This window comes from Arachis hypogaea, chromosome 11, assembly GCF_003086295.3.
Source record: "Arachis hypogaea cultivar Tifrunner chromosome 11, arahy.Tifrunner.gnm2.J5K5, whole genome shotgun sequence".
In the NCBI taxonomy this organism is placed as follows: domain Eukaryota; kingdom Viridiplantae; phylum Streptophyta; class Magnoliopsida; order Fabales; family Fabaceae; genus Arachis; species Arachis hypogaea.
This window is the reverse complement of record NC_092046.1, coordinates 89,135,033-89,159,749: the sequence shown is the minus strand read 5'-3', so window position 1 is coordinate 89,159,749 and position 24,717 is coordinate 89,135,033.

The following is a 24,717-nucleotide window of genomic DNA, read 5'->3' as shown; positions in this document are numbered from 1 at the left end:
CCTCTAAATCTTGGGAGATTGAGAGATTCATCACCAAAGCTCATCAAGACCACTTCTATGAAGTAGTGGCTGAGAAGATGGTGATCCCTGAGGTCCTTTTCATGCTCAAGAAGAATGAGTATCCGGAAATTCGAAGGGAGATCCGGAAAGAGGTTGGGATGTCTTAACCAATCCCATCCAAGAGGTTGGGATTCTCAAGGTTTAAGAGTTCTATGCTAATGTATGGGTTACCAAAAATCATGACACTAGTGTAAACCCAAATCTAAGGAATTGAATCACCATGGTCCGAGGAAAAATCTTAGATTTCAGCCCGAAAAGTGTAAGGTTGGCATTCAACTTGCCTCTATTGCAAGGAGATCCTCATCCTTACACTAAGAGAGTCAACCATGATCAGAGATTGGATCAAGTGCTCTCAGATATCTGTGTAAAAGGTGCACAATGGAAAATGGATTCCCAAGGCAAACCCATTCAGTTAAGAAGGGTTAACCTAAAGCCTACAGCTAGAGGATAGTTGGAGTTCATCCAAAGATCCATCATCCCCACTAGCAACTGGTCAAAAGTGACTGTTGACAGAGCCATCATGATTCATTGCATCATGATTGGAACTGAGGTGGAAGTTCATGAGGTAATTCCTCAAGAACTATACAAGGTGGCAAAGAAGCATCACACTAATTCCAGGTTGGAATTCCCCCACCTCATCTGTCACCTATGCAATTCAGCTGGAATTGTCATAAATGGAGATATCTCTATTGGGGAGGATAAGCCCATCACTAAGAAGCGAATGGTGCAATCTAGAGAGCATGCACAAGAGCCTATGTAGTCGCCTCAGTATGAGATCCCTGAAATGCCTCAAGGGAAGTATTTTCCTCCCCAAATCTATTGGGATCAATGGCAAACTTCTCTTGGAGAATTGAGCACTAATATGGAGCAATTGAGGATGGAGCATCAAGGACATGCCACCATCCTCAATGAAATCAGAGAAGATCAAAGAGCCATAAGGGAAGACCAAAGGGCTATGAGGGAAGAGCAACAAAGGCAAAGGGATGACATAGAAGAGATTAAGAACCACATTGGATCCTCAAGGAGGAGCACCAGACGCCACTCCTAAAGGTGGACTCGTTCTCTTTTTATTCCTTTCCTTTATTATTTTTCTGTTTCCTATCTGTCTATTTATTTGTTCTTTTGTTCTAAGTTGCATGATCATTTGTATTTGATGTCTTTAAGTTGTAAAATGTTCGATATATCCCTCACCTTGCTTAAATAATTTTTTTTTAAGAAAATAACTGGGAGATGCATGAATTTCAAGTTTAAAATAAGATTAGTTTAATTAGTTTGATGTGGTGTCATTTGCTTTTGTTTTCTGAATGTATGAAATAAACAGTGCATGTTTGAAGTTGAAATCTATGAATGTTAGCTCTTGAAAGAATAAGGAAAAAGGAAAAATATATTGATAATCTGAAAAATTTGAAAATTGATTCTTGAAGCAAGAAAAAATAGCAAAAAGCAAAAGAAAATAAAATATATATGCATGCAAGAAAAAAAATAGCGAAAAAAATCAAAAAGAAAAAAAATAAAAAGAAAAATCTATTACTGCCCAAAAATGCAGGAAAAGGAGGGCAGATTCAAAAACCTAGTAACCCTTTAAACCAAAAGGCAAGGGTAAAAGGGCCCAAGGATTTGAGGATCAGTGGATAGGAGGGCCCAAAGGAATAAAATCCTGGCCTAAGCAGCTAAACCAAGCTGTCCCTAACCATGTGCTTGTGGCGTGAAGGTGTCAAGTGAAAAGCTTGAGACTGAGCGGTTAAAGTCGTGGTCCAAAGCAAAATGAGTCTGCTTAAGAATTCTGGACACCTCTATCTGGGGACTCTAGCAAAGCTGAGTCACAATCTGAAAAGGTTCACCAAGGTAGAGTGTCTGTGGCATGAATGTATCTGGTAGTAATACTGGAAAACAGAGTGCTTAGGTTCACAGCCAAGACTTAGAAAGCTGTGTTCAAGAATCAAAATAAGCTTAACTAAGAGTGTCAATAATATCATCTGGATTCTATGTTCCTAAAGATGCCAACATCTCTGAGTTTCAATGGATAATGAGATGCCAAAACTATTCACAAGCAAAAAGCTACTAAGTCCCACTCATCTAATCTTAACTAAGCTTCATTTGAAACTTAGAAATTTATTTGTGTCTTAATTTTCTTTTTATCCTACTGTGTTTTTAGTTGCTTGGGGACAAGCAACAATTTAAGTTTGGGGTTGTGATGAGCGAATATTTTATACGCTTTTTGATATCATTTTCATATAGTTCTTAGTAGTTTTTGTTTAGTTTTTATTAAGTTTTTATATGTTTTAGTATTAAAATCACATTTTTGGATTATACTATGAGTTTTTGTGTTTTTGGACAATTTCAGGTATTTTCTGGCAGAAATTGAGGAGCTGGAGCAGAAGTCTGATTTAGAGGCAAAGGAAGCACTGCAGATGCTGTCCAAATCTGACCTGCCTGCATTTGGAAGAGCTTTTTTGGAGCTAAAGACATCCAAATGGAGCATTCTCAACGGCTATGAAAAGCTGACTTCTAGAGCTTTCCAGCAATATATAATAGTCTATACCTTGTATCAGATTATAAGACCCAAAAATGGCGTTCAACACCAGCCATCTGACTAGTTCTGGCGTCCAGCGCCAGGAAGGGATTCCAAGCTGTAGTCCAACGCCCAAAAAGGTGCCAGGATTGGAGTTCAACTCCTAGGGAAGCCTAAGCACGTGGATCTCATCAAAGCTCAGCCCAAACACTCACCAAGTGAGCCCCTCTTAGAAGTGGATTTTACATCTAGATAGACTGTTTTACCCTCACTAGTCATCTGTTTAGTATTTAAAGTGTATTTTACATGATCTTTGGGAGACAACATCAGACTTTTTATACTATTTTCGAGTTTTACATTATGTTTTACTTTAGTATGAGTTTCTAAACCTCCTAGGTTGAGGGGAGGAGCCCTGCTAAGTCCTATGAATTAATAAAATTATTTCTGTTTCTTCTTCGATTTGTGTTTGATCTATTTCTAAGATGTATATCCGATCTTCATCATGGTGAATAGGATTATCTAACCAATTAGCTTTTTTCATCACATTAAGATGAACGTGCCTGACAAACACCCGCGTCTACTTTGGTTCGTTTGAATACTTGGCCGGAAAGCATGAGCCAATAGCTATGTTTATACATCTCTCAGACGGCTAATCCATGACTTCGTTGGGGACTTCTCGAGACATCAGTTTAGATAATTTTCGGGGAGATTAGGGTCTCTGTGGTAGAGGCTAGAACCCAAAGATACAGCATTCTCTGATTCGGAAGATCCGACCTTGTCTGTGGCGTTTTGAGTAGGATCATGAAGGAGAATGGATTGTACGCGCTTCACACTCAAGTAGAGATGGATCCACGCTAAACCTTGGGTTCAAATCCAGAGGAGTATTGGAAGATGCTCAAACCAGTGACAATCACTAACAGCCTGCCATAGAAGAAGATCATTCACAAGTAAGGAAGACAGTAACACCAGAGTTCATTCAGAAAGGCAAAGCAACTCCGACTCTCAACTCTATTCCTTTTATTGATTTAGTCCTATTGATGATTTTAAGGTATACATTACTCTTACAACCACTACCTTCTTATTCCGCCTGACTAAGACTTCCAAGACAACCATTGCTTGCTTCAAGCCACAATTCTCGTGGGATCGACCCTGACTCGCTTAGGTATTACTTGGACGACCCAGTGCACTTGCTAGTACTGCTACTGTACGAACAGTGTGGGGTTTGCGTACACGCACCAAGCAACCTAAGCAAGTCCAATATATGAACAACACAAGCTCTCCCCACAATGATTTCCATGGGGACACATACAATTCTTCATGGAGGAACGATCCCAACTTGAGGTGGGGAGACAATCAGAACCAATGGCAGAAGAATTCCAATCCCAATAACTTTCGCAACACAAGCAACCAAAACCATCACCCCACTAACAACAATCCATACAGAAAACCCCAAAAGAATTTTTTCACACCCACATTCTAACCACAAAACAACCCCTCAAATAACCAAAACAACTTCCACCAACCATCAACATCCCACACACAAGCCCAACCACATCAAGAGTCTCAAAGAATCTCTAATCTAGAGATTATGATGGAAAAGCTCATGAAAAACCAAGAGATGGCAAACAAGAACTATGAACCATCAATAATAAACCTTGAAAGACAAATAGGGCAACTATCCAAGCAACCTGCTGAGAGGCCGATTAATGCCTTCCCAAGTGACACCATCCCTAATCCAAAGGAGGAGGGCAAGGCCATACAACGTAGGAGTGGTAAAACATTGGGAAAGGACAACAAGGATGCCAGTAAGGAAGAGACAGAGATTGAGGAACATGATAAAGTGGATCCCAAGAAGCACAATGAACCATAAGCTCCAAGGAAAGGCAAGCAAGTCTCAGAGTCAGAAACACAAGAGAAGAACAAGGAAGTGAAGCCCTATGTTCCTCCACTACCTTACCCTCAAAGACTGCACAAGGAGATGAAGGATCAATAATTCCCTAAGTTCCTTGAGATTTTCAGGAAATTGGAGATCAACATTCCACTAACTGAAGTCTTGGAATAAATTCCACTTTATGCAAAGTTTCTCAAGGAACTCATCACCAATAAAAGGAGCTGGAAAGAGAAGGAAACTGTGATCCTCGCCCAGGAATGCAGTGCTATAATCCAAAAAGGGTTGCCACTCAAACTCAAGGATCTAGGAAGCTTTTTCAGACCATGCACCATTGGGAACATAACATTTGACAAAGAATTATGTGACCTGGGAGCAAGCATCAATTTGATGCCAGTCTCTATGATGAAGAAGCTGTCAATAGTAGAGGTCAAACCTACCAGAGTGTCACTACAACTTGCTGATAGATCCCTTATAATACCCAATGGAGTGGTGGAGAACCTTCTAGTTAAGGTTAGAAAATTCATTTTTCCTGTGGACTTTGTAATTTTGGACATGGATGAGGAAAGAAACAACTCAATCATTTTTGGAAGACCGTTTCTGGCCACAGCAAGGGCAATTATTGATGTAGAAAAAGGTGAAATGATTCTGAGGGCACATGATGAACAAATAATCCTCAATGTTTTTAAAGCAATACAGTACCCTGCTGAAAAAGAAAATTGCATGAGGATTAAGGATGAAGACCCAAGCTAGAAGGAGAAGCCCAATGAGTCACTTCTAAAACTCATAAGCTCATCCTTGGAGGAGAAGAAAGTAAACGAAGGGAGAAAAGGGGTTCAAAAATTTAGAAAAGCTAAAGAAAAACTACAAGCAAAGACCCCAGTGGTGACAACTAATAAGAAAGCTCCCAACATTGAGCTAGCCAAGAAGGAAGAAATTTCAAAAAAGGGGAAGAACAGCAAGAAAAAGGTGCCTAAAGGGTGGAAGAATAAGAAGATTCCGGCTGAAGGATTCTCACCAGGAGATTAAGTGATACTAATTTACCAATCAATGGAGACATCTCCACACCTTTCTTGATACTATACTGTGAGCAAGATCCTTTCACTTGAACACATAGAAATCATTGATGAACGAAATTCTTATGCCGGTATAGAAATTAGCAATGAATCCAATCGTGAGTATAGTCTAACCGACATGCAAATATCGCATCAAACAATTCCAAAATCTATGACCGAGAGTATTAATCCCGGGTCATCCTCCCTAGGAATTGCCTTAGAATGCACATTATTGATTAGGAAATCTTTTGTGGTTTTGAGAGTTGGTGCAAGAATTAAAGCTAATCAAAGGTAAACAACAATTGATTAAGATAAAATCCTTGGCTAAGGGTGAGTATCGGAAGTTCCATCATTGTAGTTTCCTTCAATTGTGATAACAATTGATTATTGCATCACTTCGTCAACCCCCTAATAATGGAGGAAAGTCAAGTGAGAGTAACTAACTTGAGTCACAAGTCCTAGTCTAACCCTAGGGAAGTCTAGCTTTAGTGCACTCCAAGTCAATTAGAAATTCTCAATTTCTAATCAACAATTGATATTCACTACTCAAGTGTCTCCAATAACTCAACCCTTAAGCCAAGTAAGAGAAATCTACTCCATAGATAGGTTTGTCATTTTCACAAACAATTGGTAGGAAATCATAGAAGACATGATGAAATTAAGAGAAAAGAATTGAATTAAAGCTATCTAATTCAAGCAATCATCAATAATCAAGCAATTGAATGAAATTCCTCAATTCATTAATCAAAATTCAAAGTAACAAGGTCACAAATCTAGATCCAAGTGAATGAATCAAAAGAGCACTAATTGAGAGTAGAAGAAGAGTAGATCTACAACTTGTATTAAAGTAAAAGTGAATTAGCAATGGATCTCACCAAGGAATCAAAGGAGAATTGAAATGGAGAGAGTAAAATCCTAGAGAGAAGTTGGAGTTTCTCTCTCTAAAAAAAAATGTAACTAACTCCCTAAAATATCTTAAAATGGCTAATTGTCCCAATCTCTCTAATCTTTGGTCTTCTTATGCTCTTCCCGTCAGAATTTTGCCCCAAAACAGGGCCTGCCACTACCTGAAATCGCTGGTCACGTTTTCTCCTTAAAAAATCATGTGCGGCCATCGGCGCGTACGCGCATAGCACGCATACGCGTCCTTGGGGCTTTTTGCAATCCACGCGCAAGCGTCTAGTGCACGCGCGCGTCCAAGGATTTCTGGCCCAGCCATATAAACGCGCCGGCTTCTTATTTCGGCTCCATCGCACCAGCTCTGAGGGTGTACATCCGCCCATACGGTGTGCGTGCCCGCCCATGCCCAAGTTCCAAAAATCTAATTTTTCCATGCTCCTTCCATTCATGCATGCTTTCTTCATCCCTCTTAGCCATTTTTGCCCTATAACTTCTGAAACCACTTAACAAACAGATCATGGCATCGAATGGTAATAGAGGATGATTGCGATATATCAATATTAATGCAAAAGAAACATGTTTTCATCTAGGAAGCAAAGTTGGGAAAGGAACACAAAATCATGCATTTTTATATGAATAAGTGTGGAAGATCATTGATAAAAGCCTCAAAATCTATAGATGATAAACCCTAAAAATAGGGTTTATCAATTATTAAACAGGATACCGGAAGGAAGCTTACAGTGAGAGGAGACAGATTGAGGCGCTATGATCATCAACCTCCTTAACAGGGGACAACCGTCAAGCTAGTGACGTTAAAGAAGCGCTTGTTGGGAGGCAACCCAACTAGAGGTAACTTTCTTTTCTTATTTTTTTCCTTTTTAATAAGAGAGTTAAGTAGATTTCCTTGCATTGCAAGGAGTTAAGTTTAGTGTTACACACCAAAGTGAGGTCATAAGTGAACAATTCAAGGGTGAATGTGTGATGCTAAGTTTGGTGTTCCACCACAGATTTCATTAAAAACACATTGCAACCCCAAATTTTCATGACTAGTCACTAACTCCAAACAATCATAGAAATACTTAACAACTACTTACTTTCTAGTTCATAGTTCGTTTTCTTAATAAAAGCACATGATATTCCTTGCATGTATTTAATTTGATGCATATAGAGGTAGGCAAGGAACTTGGTATTCAGACACCAACTTAAGTTGACAAAATCATCTCTCTCGTGTCTGGGGAACAAGCAACTTCCAATACTCTTGCAGGTAGTCATTTCATCTCTTGGGGATAATAAGCATCATCATGTGAAAAGACAAATAAGGATATAAAGACGAAAAAATGATGATGGATAGGAACGAGCAAGAAGACACCAAGAGGTTGTATTGTTACTTAACTGTCTCCAGTTTGAAGTGCTTTAATTGGAAGTGCAATTGTACCCTGTTCTCATGACTCTTTGCATTTAGTTTTCTTTCTGTTTATCTTGGCTTGTTAGCTTAATTCCCATATCACTTCACCTTATTTGAATTGTATGCTTTATTTCCTATGTTTCAATAAAAGAAAATGTTATGAAACAGAGAAGAGTAAAGTCCAATTTGGTAGAAGATGAATAAAGTCCTAAGTATACGTGGTCGTACATGCTTGAGTACTTAGTAAATTCACAAATAAAGTAGAAGGGTAGAATGTTCCCTTAAGTACATTCTTAATGTGCATTTCTATGAAACCCTTGTGAATAAAAGATCCTTGCAAAAAGAAAGAAAAAGAAAAAGAAGAATGAAGAAAGAAGAGAGAAATGAATAAGCTAGGCACCAATAGCTTGACCCTAAAGAGATATGCATGTGATGCTTTTGTACAAGGATATGCTTGGATGATTAGGTTCTAAGGAGTCCTTCATCACTTGATAACTTAGGTTAACTAACCCGGGATTATCAACCAAAAGTCCATTATTAAGAGCAACCTTGCTACAAAGCATTTAGTAACCCAAAGAGGTGTTGTGCATCAATGTCTCAATGTTAAATTGCAAGTCAAGTGCCTATGGTGTGTATGTGTTGAGGAGTGGCTTGAGTCAGTAAGTCCTAAGGGGTGCTTCAACACCTAATACCTTGAACCAACTGGGTTGGGAGTGTTGATTGAAAGCTTACCATAAAGAGCTGCCTTAACACAGAGCACTAAGCCTCAATAAAAAGAATAAGCCTTTAGCAAGGAGAAAAAGAAAAGCAAAATGTTCAAACCAAGGATCAAAGAATTAAAGGGTCTCATAGAAGCAGCAGAGTTAGTACTTAAGAGGATGCTATAACCTAGAAACCAATAAGATTATGAACTTCAAAGATGTCATGCATGAAACCCCATAAACCAGGATTGAATATCTTCTAATAACGACTTATATCTTTTTGTGTTCTCATTCATTTTTCTTATGCTTTATTACTTGCTTGGGGACAAGCAAGATTTAAGTTTGGTGTTGTGATGCTAGGGCATCTTGGCTAGTTTCACAAGTCATTTTTATTATATTTTAGGTTAGTTTTATGCATTATCTTCATCAATAAGCAGGCATTTGGATGAGTTATGTATGCATGCCTTGATCCATCAAACATTAGTGAATTATAATCATTTTCCTGAGATTTATGCAAGAACTACTTGATGCATTGAATGATGCAATATCTTGTGATTATGCCAGAGCTTTGATGCACTTGTTTGATTGATGAAAGGCAAGAAGAAGTAGAGAAGAAGCAGAGGAGAGCAGGGAGGCATGGTTAATGCTACACCAAGGTGGGTGCTGGCGTTAGTGGCAAAGTTAGCCCACTAACACCAGCGATAACGTTGGCTCAAAGAACAGGTGCTGGCATTAGTGGCTAAAGTTAGCCCACTAATGCTAGTGCTAACGTGCTCTACAATAAAGAAGAAGTTGGGCGTTAGTGGCAAAGTTAGCCCATTAACACCATTGCCAACGTTGCCGATGAAGGAGGTGCTGGCGTTAGTGGCAAAGTTAGTCCACTAACGCCAGTGCTAATGTGCTCGAAGAAGATGAAGCTGGCGTTAGTGGCAAAGTTAGCCCACTAACGCCAGTGCCAACGTTGGTCAATGAAGAAGGCAACGTTAGTGGCCTAAGTTAGCTCACCAACGTCAATAAAGTGCCAACGTTAGTATGCTAACTCCACCAATGTTAGCACACTAACGTCTTCGATCATTGCACAATGTTGGGGCTAGAAGAATTGGCTAGTGTGCGCATGCACAAAGCAGTGTGCGTACGCACAACAGACGTTGGTGTTAGTGGCAACGTTAGCACACTAACGCCAGTATTAACGCCATCTTGGAAGAGAATTGTGGCGTTAGCAATGCTGTTAACACTAGTACCAACGCCAGTTCCACGGGCACTCATGCAAGTCTGAAAGCGTTAGTGAGCTAACGCCAGCCTTAACGTCAGAAAGGGCCTGAGTAACTCCTAACTTGCTTCAACTAAGGCCAAGGGCCCACATCCAAGTACTTGAAGACTCATTTGAAGATCAGAGAGTAGTATATATAGGAAAAGTTTTGAACTTAGAAGGAGGAGGTACTCTAGAGCTTAACTTAGGACTCTTAGTTTTACAAACTTTTACATTCTACAACTTTACATTTGCTTGTATTAAGTTTTAGTTTATTTTCACGCAATTTCAATTTCCTGCAATTTTTCTTAGAGCGATGATTAACTAAACCCCAATCATTATGGGGAGGAGCTTTATTGCAATTCAAATGAATTAATGAAATTCTTCTTCTTCTCAATCCGTTTGTTGTAGCTAAGGGAAATCTTTTGTGTTTAATATATCTATTCACTATCGGAAGGGGGTTTAGATCTACTTGAATCTCTATGTGAACCTTGGAAGAGGGATCATAGAATTCAGTTTGAAGTTCTTTCCCTCACAACTCCTTTGATCAATAAATTCCTGGTTTGAATTGAGATCCTGAGAGCTTGTATGGCTTATGGATTAGAGAATTGAACTTAACCTCTTCTCATGAACAATTAGATTAAGGAATTGGCAATTGATTGTGTTAAGAGAAATTGAGTCGCCAAAGAATTGAGATTCAATTATTACAATCCGCCATAGATCCACTTCATATGGTTGAGAAGGAAGTTGAGACCCATTGATTCATGACGGATTATGATATCTTCAATCCCTAATGAATCATACCCATTATCTTTCTTCCACTTAATTGTATTGAGTTTCTTGTTTTCTTTGATTTCAAGTGCCCCGAACACCCATTTACAATTCATGCAATTTACTTTTCATAGCCATTTACATTCTTGCTTTTACTTTCTTGCCATTTAAGTTTAAGCTCTTTAGTTTCTTGTCATCCAAATTTTCACCATTTACATTTCACAATTTACTTTCAGCTCTTTATTATTCAGCAATTTAAATTTAGTATAGTTACTTTCTTTGTCAATTACATTCTGTTCATTCAATTATACCAAAATCATCAAATATTAGCTTGACTAGATAAATCACCTAACTAAAGTTGCTTAATCCTTCAATCCCTTACTACAAGAAAATAAGCTTTCTGCCACACTTTTAAAGCATACCGAAAAGTGCTAAAAAGCGTGCCGATAACTTTTCACCACGCTTTTTGAGGTATCGGTACGCTTTTGAAAGGGTCACATTGGCCAGCATGCCGATTGCTCTATCGGCACGTTGATGAGCGGATAATTTATACGCTTTTTGGCATTGTTTTTACATAGTTTTCAGTATGATTTAGTTAGTTTTTAGTATATTTTTATTAGTTTTTAGTTAAAAATCACATTTCTGGACTTTACTATGAGTTTGTGTATTTTTCTGGGATTTCAGATATTTTCTGGCTGAAATTGAGGGACCTGAGCAAAAATCAGATTCAGAGGTTGAAGAAGGACTGCAGATGCTGTTGGATTCTGACATTCCTTCACTCAAAGTGGATTTTATGGAGCTATAGAACTCCAAATGGAATGCTTTCAATTGTGTTGGAAAGTAGACATCCAGGGCTTTCCAGCAATATATAATAGTCCATACTTTGATTAAGGATTGATGACATAAACTGGCGTTGAACGCCAGTTCCATGCTGCATTCTAGAGTCAAACGCCAGAAACAGGTTGCAAAGTGGAGTTAAACGCCAGAAACAGGTTACAAACTGGCGTTCAACTCCATGAAGGACCTCTACACGTGTAAAGCTCAATGCTCAGCCCAAGTACACACCAAGTGGGCCCCAGAAGTGGATTTCTGCATCATTTACTCAATTCTGCAAACTCTAGTAACTAGTTTAGTATAAATAGGACTTTTTACTATTATGTTTATATCTTTTGGATCATCTTTGATTAGTTTTATGCTATCTTAGACTTTTGTGAGGGCTGGCTGATGAGATATTTTGGAGGAAAAATAAATCTCTCCCAAAACACACAAATCCAACCGGCAAGTGTACCGGGTCGTATCAAGTAATAAAAACTCACGGGAGTGAGGTCGATCCCACAGGGATTGAAGGATTGAGCAATTTTAGTTTAGTGGTTGATTTAGTCAAGCGAATCAAGATTTGGTTGATGATTGTGTGACTTGCAGAATGTAATTTGCATTGAAGTAAAGAGAACAAGAAATAAATTGCTGAAACTTAAAGAACAAGAAATTAAATGGCAGAAACTTAAAGTGCAAGAAATGTAAATTGCGGAATCTTAAAGTGCAAGGAATATAAATTGCTTGAAATGTAAAGGGAATAGGGGAATGGATTTGCAGAATTTAAACAAGGAAAAACTAAATTGCATCAAACAGAAGAGGGAAAGGGAATTGGGATTGAACCGGATCTTGAAGCAGTAAAGTAAATGAATCAGAAAAAGCAATAAACAGGGAATTGAAATGAGAAATTCAGTTCTCAGGACCCAGAGACTAGAAAACCAAGTCTAGATCTCAATGCCTTCCTAGATCCAACAAGAACAATTGCAAGGGAATTGTAAATTGCAAAGAGAATAGATGAAGAGTAATGAACCGGAAATAAAATTCAATTAACAGTAAAGAAAACAGAGAGATCCAAGATTGAGATTGAAACAGAATTTCTTCAATTCTCCAATCCAAGATCCAAGACAAATGTAAAATGAAATTGAAAGCAATGGAAACAAAGAAATTAAAGTTCAAAAGCTCTCCGAAAACTATTATGAAAATTCCAAAAGGAAAGCTCTCTTAATAACTTGAATTCTATCCTATTTATACACTCTCAAAAATGATCTTCAAGCCTTGAGTTGGGCCTTTGTTCTTGATGGAATTGGGTTGAAAGAGGCCTTGGTTGATTGCTCTTGAAGTTTGAAGAAGAACCAAAGTGAACCAATTGAACCGGGTTTGAGGTTAGCCAAAGTTGGACCTAAAGTTTGAGCCAAAGTTAGGGGTCTAACTTTGGCCCCAACTTTTCATAGCAGCAAGCCAAATCCTTCTGGTATGGACGTTGGTGCCAACGTTAGGGGTCTAACTTTGACCCTAACGTTGGCAATGCTTTGTGCTAGTGGCGCCAACGTTAGCCTCCAAGTTAGGGGGCTAACGTTGGCGCAAACGTTGGCCCTTCCCCCTTTGTAATTTATGTTCCAACGTTAGCCTCCAAGTTAGGGGGCTAACGTTGGCGCAAACATTGGTGCCCAGGGGAGAAACTCTCAAGTTCCAACGTTAGCCTCCAAGTTAGGGGGCTAACGTTGGGGCTAACTTTTGCCTCTTCCTTGAATGTTCATGTGCCAACGTTAGCCCCCAAGTTAGGGGTTTAACGTTGGCACAAACGTTGGTGTCCAGGGAAGAAGTTTCTCTTGCCAACGTTAGCCTCCAAGTTAGGGGGCTAACGTTGGGGCTAACTTCATGCCTCCTGGTTCAATTTCACTTATTCCATTGTCCTCTCTTCACTTCTAGCCATTCCTCTTTGCTTCAACCTTTCTCCAAGCTTTCTTCACCTATCATTAATCAACCAAACTTATCAAAGCTATGCTCAAAATCATGAGATATTCATTCTTTCATAATATGCAACAAATATAGCATAAAACCTCATGAAATGGCATAAATTCATATATGGTTGGTTCAATCAAGGGAAACATGAAAATCTACTCAATTAGCTTGCTTGTAGCTCAAGAAAGTGCATAATTCTAATGAAAACTAAAGAAAAAGACTAGCTAAAATAGGCTAGGATGACTTGTCATCACAACACCAAACTTAAAGCTTGCTTGTCCCCAAGCAAGAAATGAATTATTAAGAAGAAAGAATGAAATGGAAGAGGAAGTTCATGCTAGCAGAGTGTTATTGATAGTTCATGGGGTTTTATGTGGATATGCAAATAATCACTTCTTATTGATTTCTAGGCCTAGAAAGTCTCCTTCAAGCTTCAAGTGACATACTGCTATGACCTCTCATTATTCCTTTATCCTTGGCTATTACTTTATTCAAAAGCTTTATTTGAGTGTCATGTGTAGCAAGTTCATTTTCTTTTCTTTATACTTGACACATTATTCACCATAGACACTTGGCTCACATTCCTTCTTAAAACATTGATGCCCAGCACCTCTTTGGGTTACTAAATGCCTTGTAGTTAGGTTGCTCTTGATAGTGGACTTTCAGCTGATGATCCCGGGTTAGTTAACCCAAGTCACCAAGTGTTGAGGCACTCCTAAGAGCTTACTAATCCAAGCAGATCCTATTACAAAGACATCACAGGCATATATTTTAAGGTTCAAGCTATTGGTGTCCAGCTTTGTTTCTTTTTGTTTTTCTTTTGTTTTGCCACTTTTTGGCTCTCTTTGTTCTTTCCTTCTTTTTGTTTTTCTTTCTAACCAAGGAATTTAATTCAATTGAGATTCATAGACAGCAGCCACTCTTTACTTAGAAAGGGATATCCTAGCTCTTTATTCACTAAGAGTGAGCTATTATACAATCACACATATACCACCACTTACTTTTATTCCACTTCTAACTAACAGAGACTATTTTACTTCACATTCAACTATTCTTTTATTGAATTAAAAGATGCAGGGGATAACACATGCTTCTTGTTAAGTGAAAATAAACACACAAGCACACACATAACTAGCCTATTTATTTTAAAAAAAACAAAAACATAAATGATGCATAGATTACTACACTAACAGTTACTGTTAAAATGGGCATATTCACACTTCCAATTTAGAGCAATTCAATACTGATGGAGTTAAGTGACAATACAACCTCTTGGTGGCTTCTTCTTCTTTCTCTCAGCTAATGGTGAGTAGTCCTCCCAGGAGAGTGATTGAATTTCTGCAGTGTTAATGGAAGTTTCTTGTTTCTCAAGCCCTTAGATGATTTGTTAGTGTGCAAGACTTTCTTGTAGGCGTTTGAACTTACTTTGGTGTGTGAACACCAAACTTAGTCTCTTGCCATGTTTCTTATGCATAACCATATGTGAAAGCCTAAATCTTTGCTAAAGGTAATAAAACTGAAAACTAGAAACAGACAATGCTTAAATGATTTATCAGATTGCTTGGAGCTAGTAACCCTTTATGTAGAAAGTGAGAATGTGCTTTTAAGTAAGATTTTGGTGGAACAACAAACTTAGAATCCTTTATTCTCCCTTAATATGTTTTGGTGTGAAACACCAAACTTAGCTCCTTGCAATACATACCACTCATTTAACCTTTTTATTGAAATAACTATGAAAAGAAAACTACCTCAGGTTGGGTTGCCTCCCAACAAGCGCTCTTTTATTGTCACTAGCTTGACACCTTTCAATTCTTTTTAAGAGGGCTGTAGGTGTTGAACCTCTTTTTGCTTAACCCATTGTCCTCCCAAGTACAACTTTGCTCTGTGACCATTTACAGTGAATTGATTCTTTGTTGCCTCATCTAGTAGTTCAATATTCCCATAGGGAAAAATCTTTGTCACCAAGTATGGGCCAGTCCACTTAGACTTCAGTTTGCCAGGGAAGATTTTAAGCCTTGAATTATACAGGAGCACTTGTTGTCCTGGCTTAAATTCCTTCTTTGTGATCTTCTTGTCATGCCACTTCTTAGCTTTTTCCTTGTATATCTTCGCATTTTCATAAGCTTCCAGTCTGAATTCATCCAGTTCATTTAGTTGAAACAACCTTTTTTTTCCTGCAGCTTGGGGATCAAGGTTGAGGAGTTTAGTGGCCCAAAAAGCTCTGTGTTCAAGCTCTACAGGGAGGTGGCAGGATTTGCCATACAATAGCTGAAAGGGTGACTTGCCAATAGGAGTTTTAAAAGCTGTCCTATACGCCCACAATGCATCCTCTAGCTTTCTAGCCCAATCTTTTCTTGTGATTCCCACTGTTTTATCTAGGATCTTCTTTAATTCTCTATTTGCAAGTTCAGCTTGGCCGTTAGTCTGAGGATGGTAGGGTGTGGCTACTTTGTGAATTACTCCATATTTGTGAAGGAGTTTCTCCATTTGTTTGTTGCAAAAGTGACTTCCACCATTACTAATAAGACCTTTGGGCACTCCAAACCTAGTGAAGATGTGCTTTTTGAGGAATTGGAGGACGATCTGTGCATCACAGGTGGTTGTGGCTATGGCTTCCACCCATTTTGAGACATACTCCACTGCTACCAGGATGTATCTAAAAGAATAGGAAGGAGGAAAAGGCCCCATGAAATCAATTCCCCATATATCGAACAATTCTAATTCTAAGATAAAGTTTTGAGGCATCTCATTCCTTCTTGTTAATCCTCCTGCTTTCTGGCATTCATTACATTGGTGTACATATTCTCTAGCATCCTTGAAAATAGTTGGCCAATAGAAGCCACTTTGTAGTATTTTTGCGGCTGTTTTTTCTGGACCAAAGTGTCCACCATAAGCTGAACCATGACAATGCCACAAGATGTCCCCCACTTCACTTTCAGGAACACACCTTCTGATCACCCAATCAGAGCATCTCTTGAATAAGAAGGGTTCATCCCATGAAAATTTCCTTGCTTCGTTGATCAACTTCTTCACTTGTTGCTTAGAGAATTCTTGCGGTATCTTCCTTCCCACTTTGTAATTTGCTATGTCAGCAAACCAAGGTGCTTGCTGGATCTGCAGAAGGTGCTCATCTGGGAAGCTTTCATTTATGGGCTGGGATGCTTTTTGACTTGTTTCATGTGGTAGCCTTGACAGATGATCAGCGACCTGATTTTCAGTGCCCTTCCTATCTCTTATCTCAATGTCAAATTCTTGTAGGAGCAGTATCCACCTGATGAGTCTTGGTTTAGCATCCTGCTTTGACATCAAATACTTAAGTGCAGCATGATCAGTGTAAACCACAACTTTTGATCCTATCAGATATGATCTAAACTTATCAAATGCATAGACTACAGCTAGCAACTCTTTTTCTGTTGTAGTGTAATTTCTTTGGGCCTCATTCAACACTTTACTTGCATAATATATGACATGATGCAAATTCCCCTTCTTTTGCCCAAGTACAGCACCAATTGCAATGTCACTTGCATCACACATGAGTTCAAAAGGTAATTCCCAATCTGGAGGTGTGATGATTGGTGCTGTTGTGAGTTTATTTTTTAAAGTTTCAAATGCATGCTGGCAGTTTTCATAAAAAACAAAAGGGTTATCAAGCATTAACAGATTACTTAAAGGTTTGGCTATTTTTGAAAAGTCCTTGATAAACCTTCTGTAAAATCCGGCATGCCCCAAAAAATTCTAACAGATTTCACATTAATTGGTGGAGGGAGTTTTTCTATAATCTCAACCTTTGCCTTATCAACCTCTATCCCTTTTCTTGAAACTTTATGGCCAAGAACAATCCCTTCGGGTACCATGAAATGGCATTTCTCCCAGTTTAAAACCAAATTAGTTTCTTGGCACCGTTTCAAGACAAGAGTTAAATGGTTTAGGCAAGCATTGAAATTATCACCAAAAACAGAGAAGTCATCCATGAAGACTTCTAAAAATTTTCGACCATGTCAGAAAAAATGGAGAGCATACACCTTTGAAATGTGGCAGGGGCGTTGCAGAGCCCAAAGGGCATCCTCCTATATGCAAAAACTCCAAATGGACATGTGAAGGCAGTTTTCTCTTGGTCCTTGGGGTCCACCACGATTTGATTATACCCAGAATATCCGTCCAAAAAACAGTAATAGGCATGACCGGCTAACCTTTCCAGCATCTGATCAATGAATGGGAGAGGGAAATGATCCTTCCTGGTGGCATCATTCAATCTTCTATAGTCTATGCACATTCTCCACCCAGTCACTGTTCTAGTAGGGATCAACTCATTCTTCTCATTAGTGATGACCGTCATCCCTCCCTTCTTTGGTACAACTTGAACCGGGCTTACCCATGGGCTGTCAGATATTGGGAAGATTATCCCTGCATTCCACAACTTCATTACTTCCTTCTGGACAACTTCCTTCATTGTAGGATTTAGCCTTTTTTGCGGTTGAACCAATGGTTTGGAATTATCTTCCAAGAGGATCTTATGCATACATACTGCAGGGCTGATTCCCTTCAGATCATCAATGGTCCATCCTAAAGCATCTTTGTGAGCTTTGAGTACATCAAGAAGTTCTCCTTCTTCCTTCTTTGTCAGGGATGAATTAATGATTACTGGGAAGCTCTCCGATGTGCCAAGGAATGCATATTTGAGATGGATGGGTAAAGGTTTCAGTTCTTGTCTTCGTACATCTTCTTTCTTATCTTGCCTTTCATCTTGCTCAGTAGAGGTCTCAGCTACTTGTTCCTCTGTTGCTCTTTGATTTCCTTCTTGCTCTTGAAAATTTTCTTCCAATGTTTCGTACACCAAACTGTCTATCATATCCACTCTCACGTAATCCTCTTGCTCAGGAGCGTTTTGCATTGATTTGAACACATTTATGATCATTTGTTCATTATGGACCCTGAAGGTCATTTCTCCTTTTTCTACATCAATGATGGCCCTTGCTGTGTGTAGAAATGGCCTTCCCAGAATGATTGAGTCGTTTCCTTCTTCTTCAGTGTCCAAAATTACAAAATCTGCTGGGAAAATAAACTCCCCAACCTTCACTAACAGGTTCTCCACAATTTCATTAGGTGTCTTGATTGATCTGTCAGCCATGACTAGTGACATCCTGGTGGGTTTAAGTTCTTCTATGGCAAGTTTTCTCATCATTGAGAGAGGCATTAAATTGATGCTGGCACCCAGGTCACAGAGAGCCTTGTTGAGAATTATCTTGCCAATAGTGCATGAGACTACAAAGCTTCCCGGATCCTTAAGTTTTGGTGGAATACCCCGTTGAATCACCGCACTGCATTCCTCGGTGAGTAATATGGTTTCCCTTTCAAGCCAACTTCTTTTCTTATTGATAAGATCCTTCAGAAACTTGGAATATAGAGGCATTTGCTCAAGTGCTTCAGCCAAGGGAATGTTGATTTCCAGCTTCTTAAAAATCTCAAGGAATTTGTGAAAATGCTTGTCTTTAATCTCTTTGTTGAACCTCTGAGGGTAAGGCAGTGGAGGTGTGATGCTTTTTCCCATTTGCTGCTGCCCCTGAGCTACTTCCTTTGAGCTATGTGGCTGGTTGTTCTTCTCTTTGAGTTTCTCAGTGTCTTTGTTTGGCATCACATCTTGCTCCTTATCCTCATCTGCCTTTGTTTGATTCTCATCCTCTGTTGGTTCTTTGTTGTTCTCTGCTTGCTTCCTTGTAGTGTCATTGTTGCTTATCAATGTTCTCCCACTCCTCAATTGTATTGCCTTGCATTCCTCCTTGGGATTTGGAATTGTGTCACTGGGCAGTGTGTTTGAAGGTCTCTCAACAGATACTTGCTTGGGGAGTTGCCCCATCTGTCTCTCTAGGCTCTTTATAGAGGCTTCCTGATTCTTGGCTACCATTTCTTGGTGTTTCAACATTTTGTCTATCATGGCTTCCAAGTGAGTGATTCTTTGGGCTTCAGGTGATACTTGAGATGGGTTATGAGATGTGGGTGGTGGATGGTAGGCATTTTGGTTGGTGGGTTGGTTATTAGATTGGTATTGGTTGAGGTTGGGGTAGTTGTTTTGAGGTTTTCTGTAGGGGTTTTGGTTAGTTTGCTGCTAGTTGTGATTTTGGTTGCTTCTTGGGTTGTGTTGGTTTGAGTTCCTCTGCCATGGTTGTTGGTTTTGGGTATGGTTATCTCCCCATCTGAGGTTTGGGTGGTTTTTCTAGGATGGATTGTATGTATCACCATACACTTCATTTGGTCCTTGGTTGTGCATATACTGTACTTGCTCTTGTTGTTGTTCTTCTTGAGTTTCTTCACTTTGTCCCCATGTGGTTGATGGTTGGCTGGTGTTAACTGCTGCAACTTGGAGACTATCAATCCTCTTGGCCATTTGCTCAAATTGTTGTTGAATTTGCTGCTGCATCATCTTGTTTTGAGCTAGGATTGAATCCACTCCTTCTAGCTCCATTACTCCTCTCCTATGTGATGGTTGGCAGTTTCTTTGATGAGCAAAGAAATATTGGTTGTTGGCCACCATGTCCACAAGATTCTGAGCTTCCTCAGCAGTTTTCATCAGTTGTAGTGAACCTCCAGCAGAATGATCTAATGCCTCCTGAGATTTCAATGTCAGGCCTTCATAGAAATTTTGCAGCACGTCCCATTCATTGAACATCTCTGGAGGACACTTTCTGATTAAGGCTTTGTACCTCTCCCATGCTTCATACAAGGATTCGGCATCTAATTGTGTGAATGTCTGCACCTCGGTTTTCAGCCTGATGACTCTTTGGGGTGGATAGAATTTGGCTAGAAATTTAGTCACCAAGTCATCCCAACTAGTGATACTTCCTTGGGGAAAAGTTTCAAGCCATTGTGCAGCCTTATCCCTTAATGAGAACGGGAACAGCAGAAGCTTGTAGGTTTCAGGATTCACGCCATTGGATTTGACAGTGTCACAGATCCTTAAGAAGGTAGATAGATGTTGATTTGGATCCTCCAATGGTCCTCCCCCAAATGAGCAATTGTTCTGGACCAATGTGATGAGTTGTGGCTTCAGTTCAAAGTTATTTGCATTGACATTAGGGGTGAGAATGCTACTTCCACAATGTCTAGCATTTGCAAAGGTATAGGAAGCCAATACTCTCCTCTGTTGTGGTTGATTATTGACTCCTTCTCCTGGATTAGATGTATCTCCTTCCATCTCGTGGAATTTTTCGTCTGATTCCTCTTCTCCAACAATACTTTTCCCTCTTTCAGCTCTTCTTAACCTCCTGAGAGTTCTTTCGTCTTGTTCATGAAAATTGGGTATGGCTCTTCTTGTACCTGACATACAAGCAGAACATAAGAGCACACAAACCAGTTACACTTCAATCTACTGCTAGAATGAAGTTTTAGTTAGCTTAAGCAAAAATTCAAACAGTTAGTGGGTTAGTCAAAATTAAAGAAAAAGTGCTTGATCTAGATTACCACCTCACTTAATCATTGTCAATCTAATCAATCCCCGGCAACGGCGCCAAAAACTTGATGAGATATTTTAGAGGAAAAATAAATCTCTCCCAAAACACACAAATCCAACCGGCAAGTGTACCGGGTCGTATCAAGTAATAAAAACTCACGGGAGTGAGGTCGATCCCACAGGGATTGAAGGATTGAGCAATTTTAGTTTAGTGGTTGATTTAGTCAAGCGAATCAAGATTTGGTTGATGATTGTGTGACTTGCAGAATGTAATTTGCATTGAAGTAAAGAGAACAAGAAATAAATTGCTGAAACTTAAAGAACAAGAAATTAAATGGCAGAAACTTAAAGTGCAAGAAATATAAATTGCGGAATCTTAAAGTGCAAGGAATATAAATTGCTTGAAATGTAAAGGGAATAGGGGAATGGATTTGCAGAATTTAAACAAGGAAAAACTAAATTGCATCAAACAGAAGAGGGAAAGGGAATTGGGATTGAACCGGATCTTGAAGCAGTAAAGTAAATGAATCAGAAAAAGCAATAAACAGGGAATTGAAATGAGAAATTCAGATCTCAGGACCCAGAGACTAGAAAACCAAGTCTAGATCTCAATGCCTTCCTAGATCCAACAAGAACAATTGCAAGGGAATTGTAAATTGCAAAGAGAATAGATGAAGAGTAATGAACCGGAAATGAAATTCAATTAACAGTAAAGAAAACAGAGAGATCCAAGATTGAGATTGAAACAGAATTTCTTCAATTCTCCAATCCAAGATCCAAGACAAATGTAAAATGAAATTGAAAGCAATGGAAACAAAGAAATTAAAGTTCAAAATATCTCCGAAAACTATTATGAAAATTCCAAAAGGAAAGCTCTCTTAATAACTTGAATTCTATCCTATTTATACACTCTCAAAAATGATCTTCAAGCCTTGAGTTGGGCCTTTGTTCTTGATGGAATTGGGTTGAAAGAGGCCTTGGTTGATTGCTCTTGAAGTTTGAAGAAGAACCAAAGTGAACCAATTGAACCGGGTTTGAGGTTAGCCAAAGTTGGACCTAAAGTTTGAGCCAAAGTTAGGGGTCTAACTTTGGCCCCAACTTTTCATAGCAGCAAGCCAAATCCTTCTGGTATGGACGTTGGTGCCAACGTTAGGGGTCTAACTTTGACCCTAACGTTGGCAATGCTTTGTGCTAGTGGCGCCAACGTTAGCCTCCAAGTTAGGGGGCTAATGTTGGCGCAAACGTTGGCCCTTCCCCCTTTGTAATTTATGTGCCAACGTTAGCCTCCAAGTTAGGGGGCTAACGTTGGCGCAAACGTTGGTGCCCAGGGGAGAAACTCTCAAGTTCCAACGTTAGCCTCCAAGTTAGGGGGCTAACGTTGGGGCTAACTTTTGCCTCTTCCTTGAATGTTCATGTGCCAACGTTAGCCCCCAAGTTAGGGGTCTAACGTTGGCGCAAACGTTGGTGTCCAGGGAAGAAGTTTCTCTTGCCAACGTTAGCCTCCAAGTTAGGGGGCTAACGTTGGCTCAAACGTGGGGAGCCCAGGGAGTAATCTTCATGCCTAACGTTAGCCTCCAAGTTAGGGGGCTAACGTTGGGGCTAACTTCATGCCTCCTGGTTCAATTTCACTTATTCCATTGTCCTCTCTTCACTTCTAGCCATTCCTCTTTGCTTCAACCTTTCTCCAAGCTTTCTTCACCTATCATTAATCAACCAAACTTATCAAAGCTATGTTCAAAATCATGAGATATTCATTCTTTCATAATATGCAACAAATATAGCATAAAACCTCATGAAATGGCATAAATTCATATATGGTTGGTTCAATCAAGGGAAACATGAAAATCTACTCAATTAGCTTGCTTGTAGCTCAAGAAAGTGCATAATTCTAATGAAAACTAAAGAAAAAGACTAGCTAAAATAGGCTAGGATGACTTGTCATCAATGGCCATTCGGCCATGCTTGAGCATTTATCACTTGTGTATTTTCAACGGTAGAGTTTCTACACACCATAGATTAAGGTGTGGAGCTCTGCTGTTCCTCAAAGATTAATGCAAAGTACTACTATTTTTCTAATCAATTCAACTTATTCCGCTTATAAGATATTCATTCGCACTTCAATATGATGGATGTGATGATCGTGACAGTCATCATCATTCTCAATTTATGAACGCATGCCTGACAACCACTTCCGTTCTACCTTAGATTGAATGGATATCTCTTGGATATCTAATACAGGGGACCGAGTCCGAGTTATTAGTGTCTTCGTGGTATAAGTTAGAACCCATGGACGGCCATTCTTGAGAATCTGGAAAGTCTAAACCTTGTCTGTGGTATTCCGAGTAGGATTCAGGGATTGAATGACTGTGACGAGCTTCAAACTCGCGAGTGCTGGGCGTAGTGACAGACGCAAAAGGATCAATGGATCCTATTCCAGTATGATCGAGAACCGACAGATGATTAGCCATGCAGTGACAGCGCATTGGACCATTTTCACTGAGAGGACAGGTGGCCATTGGCAACAGTGATGCCTAACATACAGCTTGCCATGGAAAGGAGTAGGAAGGATTGGATGAAGACAGCAGGAAAGCAGATGTTCAGAGGGACGAAAGCATCTCTATACGCTTATCTGAAATTCTCACCAATGAATTACATAAGTACCACTATCCTATTTTATATTTTATTTATCTTTTACTTATCAATTCATAAAATCAATTAAATCCGCCTGACTGAGATTTACTCAAGAATTTTCAAAAATTCATCATATGTTCTTCATGATCTTCAAGTTGTTCCTTGACAGTCTTCTTGTTTGATCCTCTTATTTTTTTTGTTTTGTGTCTTTTCTAGTTTTTCATATGCAGTTCAATTTGTTAGTGTCTAAAGTTTGCAAATTTCTAAGTTTGGTGTCTTGCATGTTTTTCTTTTCTTGAAAATTTTTAAAAAAAAATCTTGATGTTCATCTTGATCTCCAAAGTGTTCTTGGTGTTCATCTTAACATTCATAGTGTTCTTGCATGCATTAGTTGTTTTGATTCATAATTTTTATGTTTTGTGTCAATTTTATGTTTTTCTCTCTCTCATCATTAAAAATTCAAAAATAAAAAATATCTTTCCATTTTTCTCTCTAAAAATTTCGAAAATTTGGATTGACTCTTTCAAAAATTTTTAAAAAATTCAATTGTTTCATATGAGTCAACTCAAATTTTCAATTTGAAAATCTTATTTTTTCAAAATCTTTTTCAAAAATCAAATCCTTTTCATTTTTTCTTTCATAATTTTCGAAAATTTCAAATTGATTTTCAAAAATCTTTTTCTTATTTTCATTTCATATTTTCGAAATTAATACCAACATTTAATATGATTGATTCTAAAATATTAAGTTGTAACTTGCCTATTAAGAAAGGTTCAATCTTTAAATTTTAAAATCATATATTTTTATTTCTTGTTAGTCAAGTAATCAACTTTAATTTTCAAAATTAAATCTTTTCAATTCCTTATCATATCTTTTTCAATTTCAATCATATCTTTTTCAAAATCAATTTCAAAATTCTTTCTAACTTCTCCCCTAACCTCTTATCTTTTTAAAATTGATTTTCAAATCTTTTTCAATCAATCTTATCTTTTTGTTTCAATCATATCTTTTTCAAAAATAAATTTCAAATCTCTTTTAATCAATCATATCTTTTTGTTTCAATCATATCTTTTTCAAAACTGCCCAACTAACTCTCTACCTTTAATTTTCGAAAATCTCTTCCCTCTTTTTTAAAATTTCGTTTTAATTAACTAATTGTTTTAATTTTAATTTAATTTAATTTCAATTTTAAATTTCGAATTTGAAATTTAAATTTAAAATATTTTTATTTTATTTTGTTAAATTTTCGAATTCTTCTCTCATCTCTAATCTCCCTCTATTTATTTATTCATCCATTAACACTTCTATCCTCACCCCTGTGTTTGG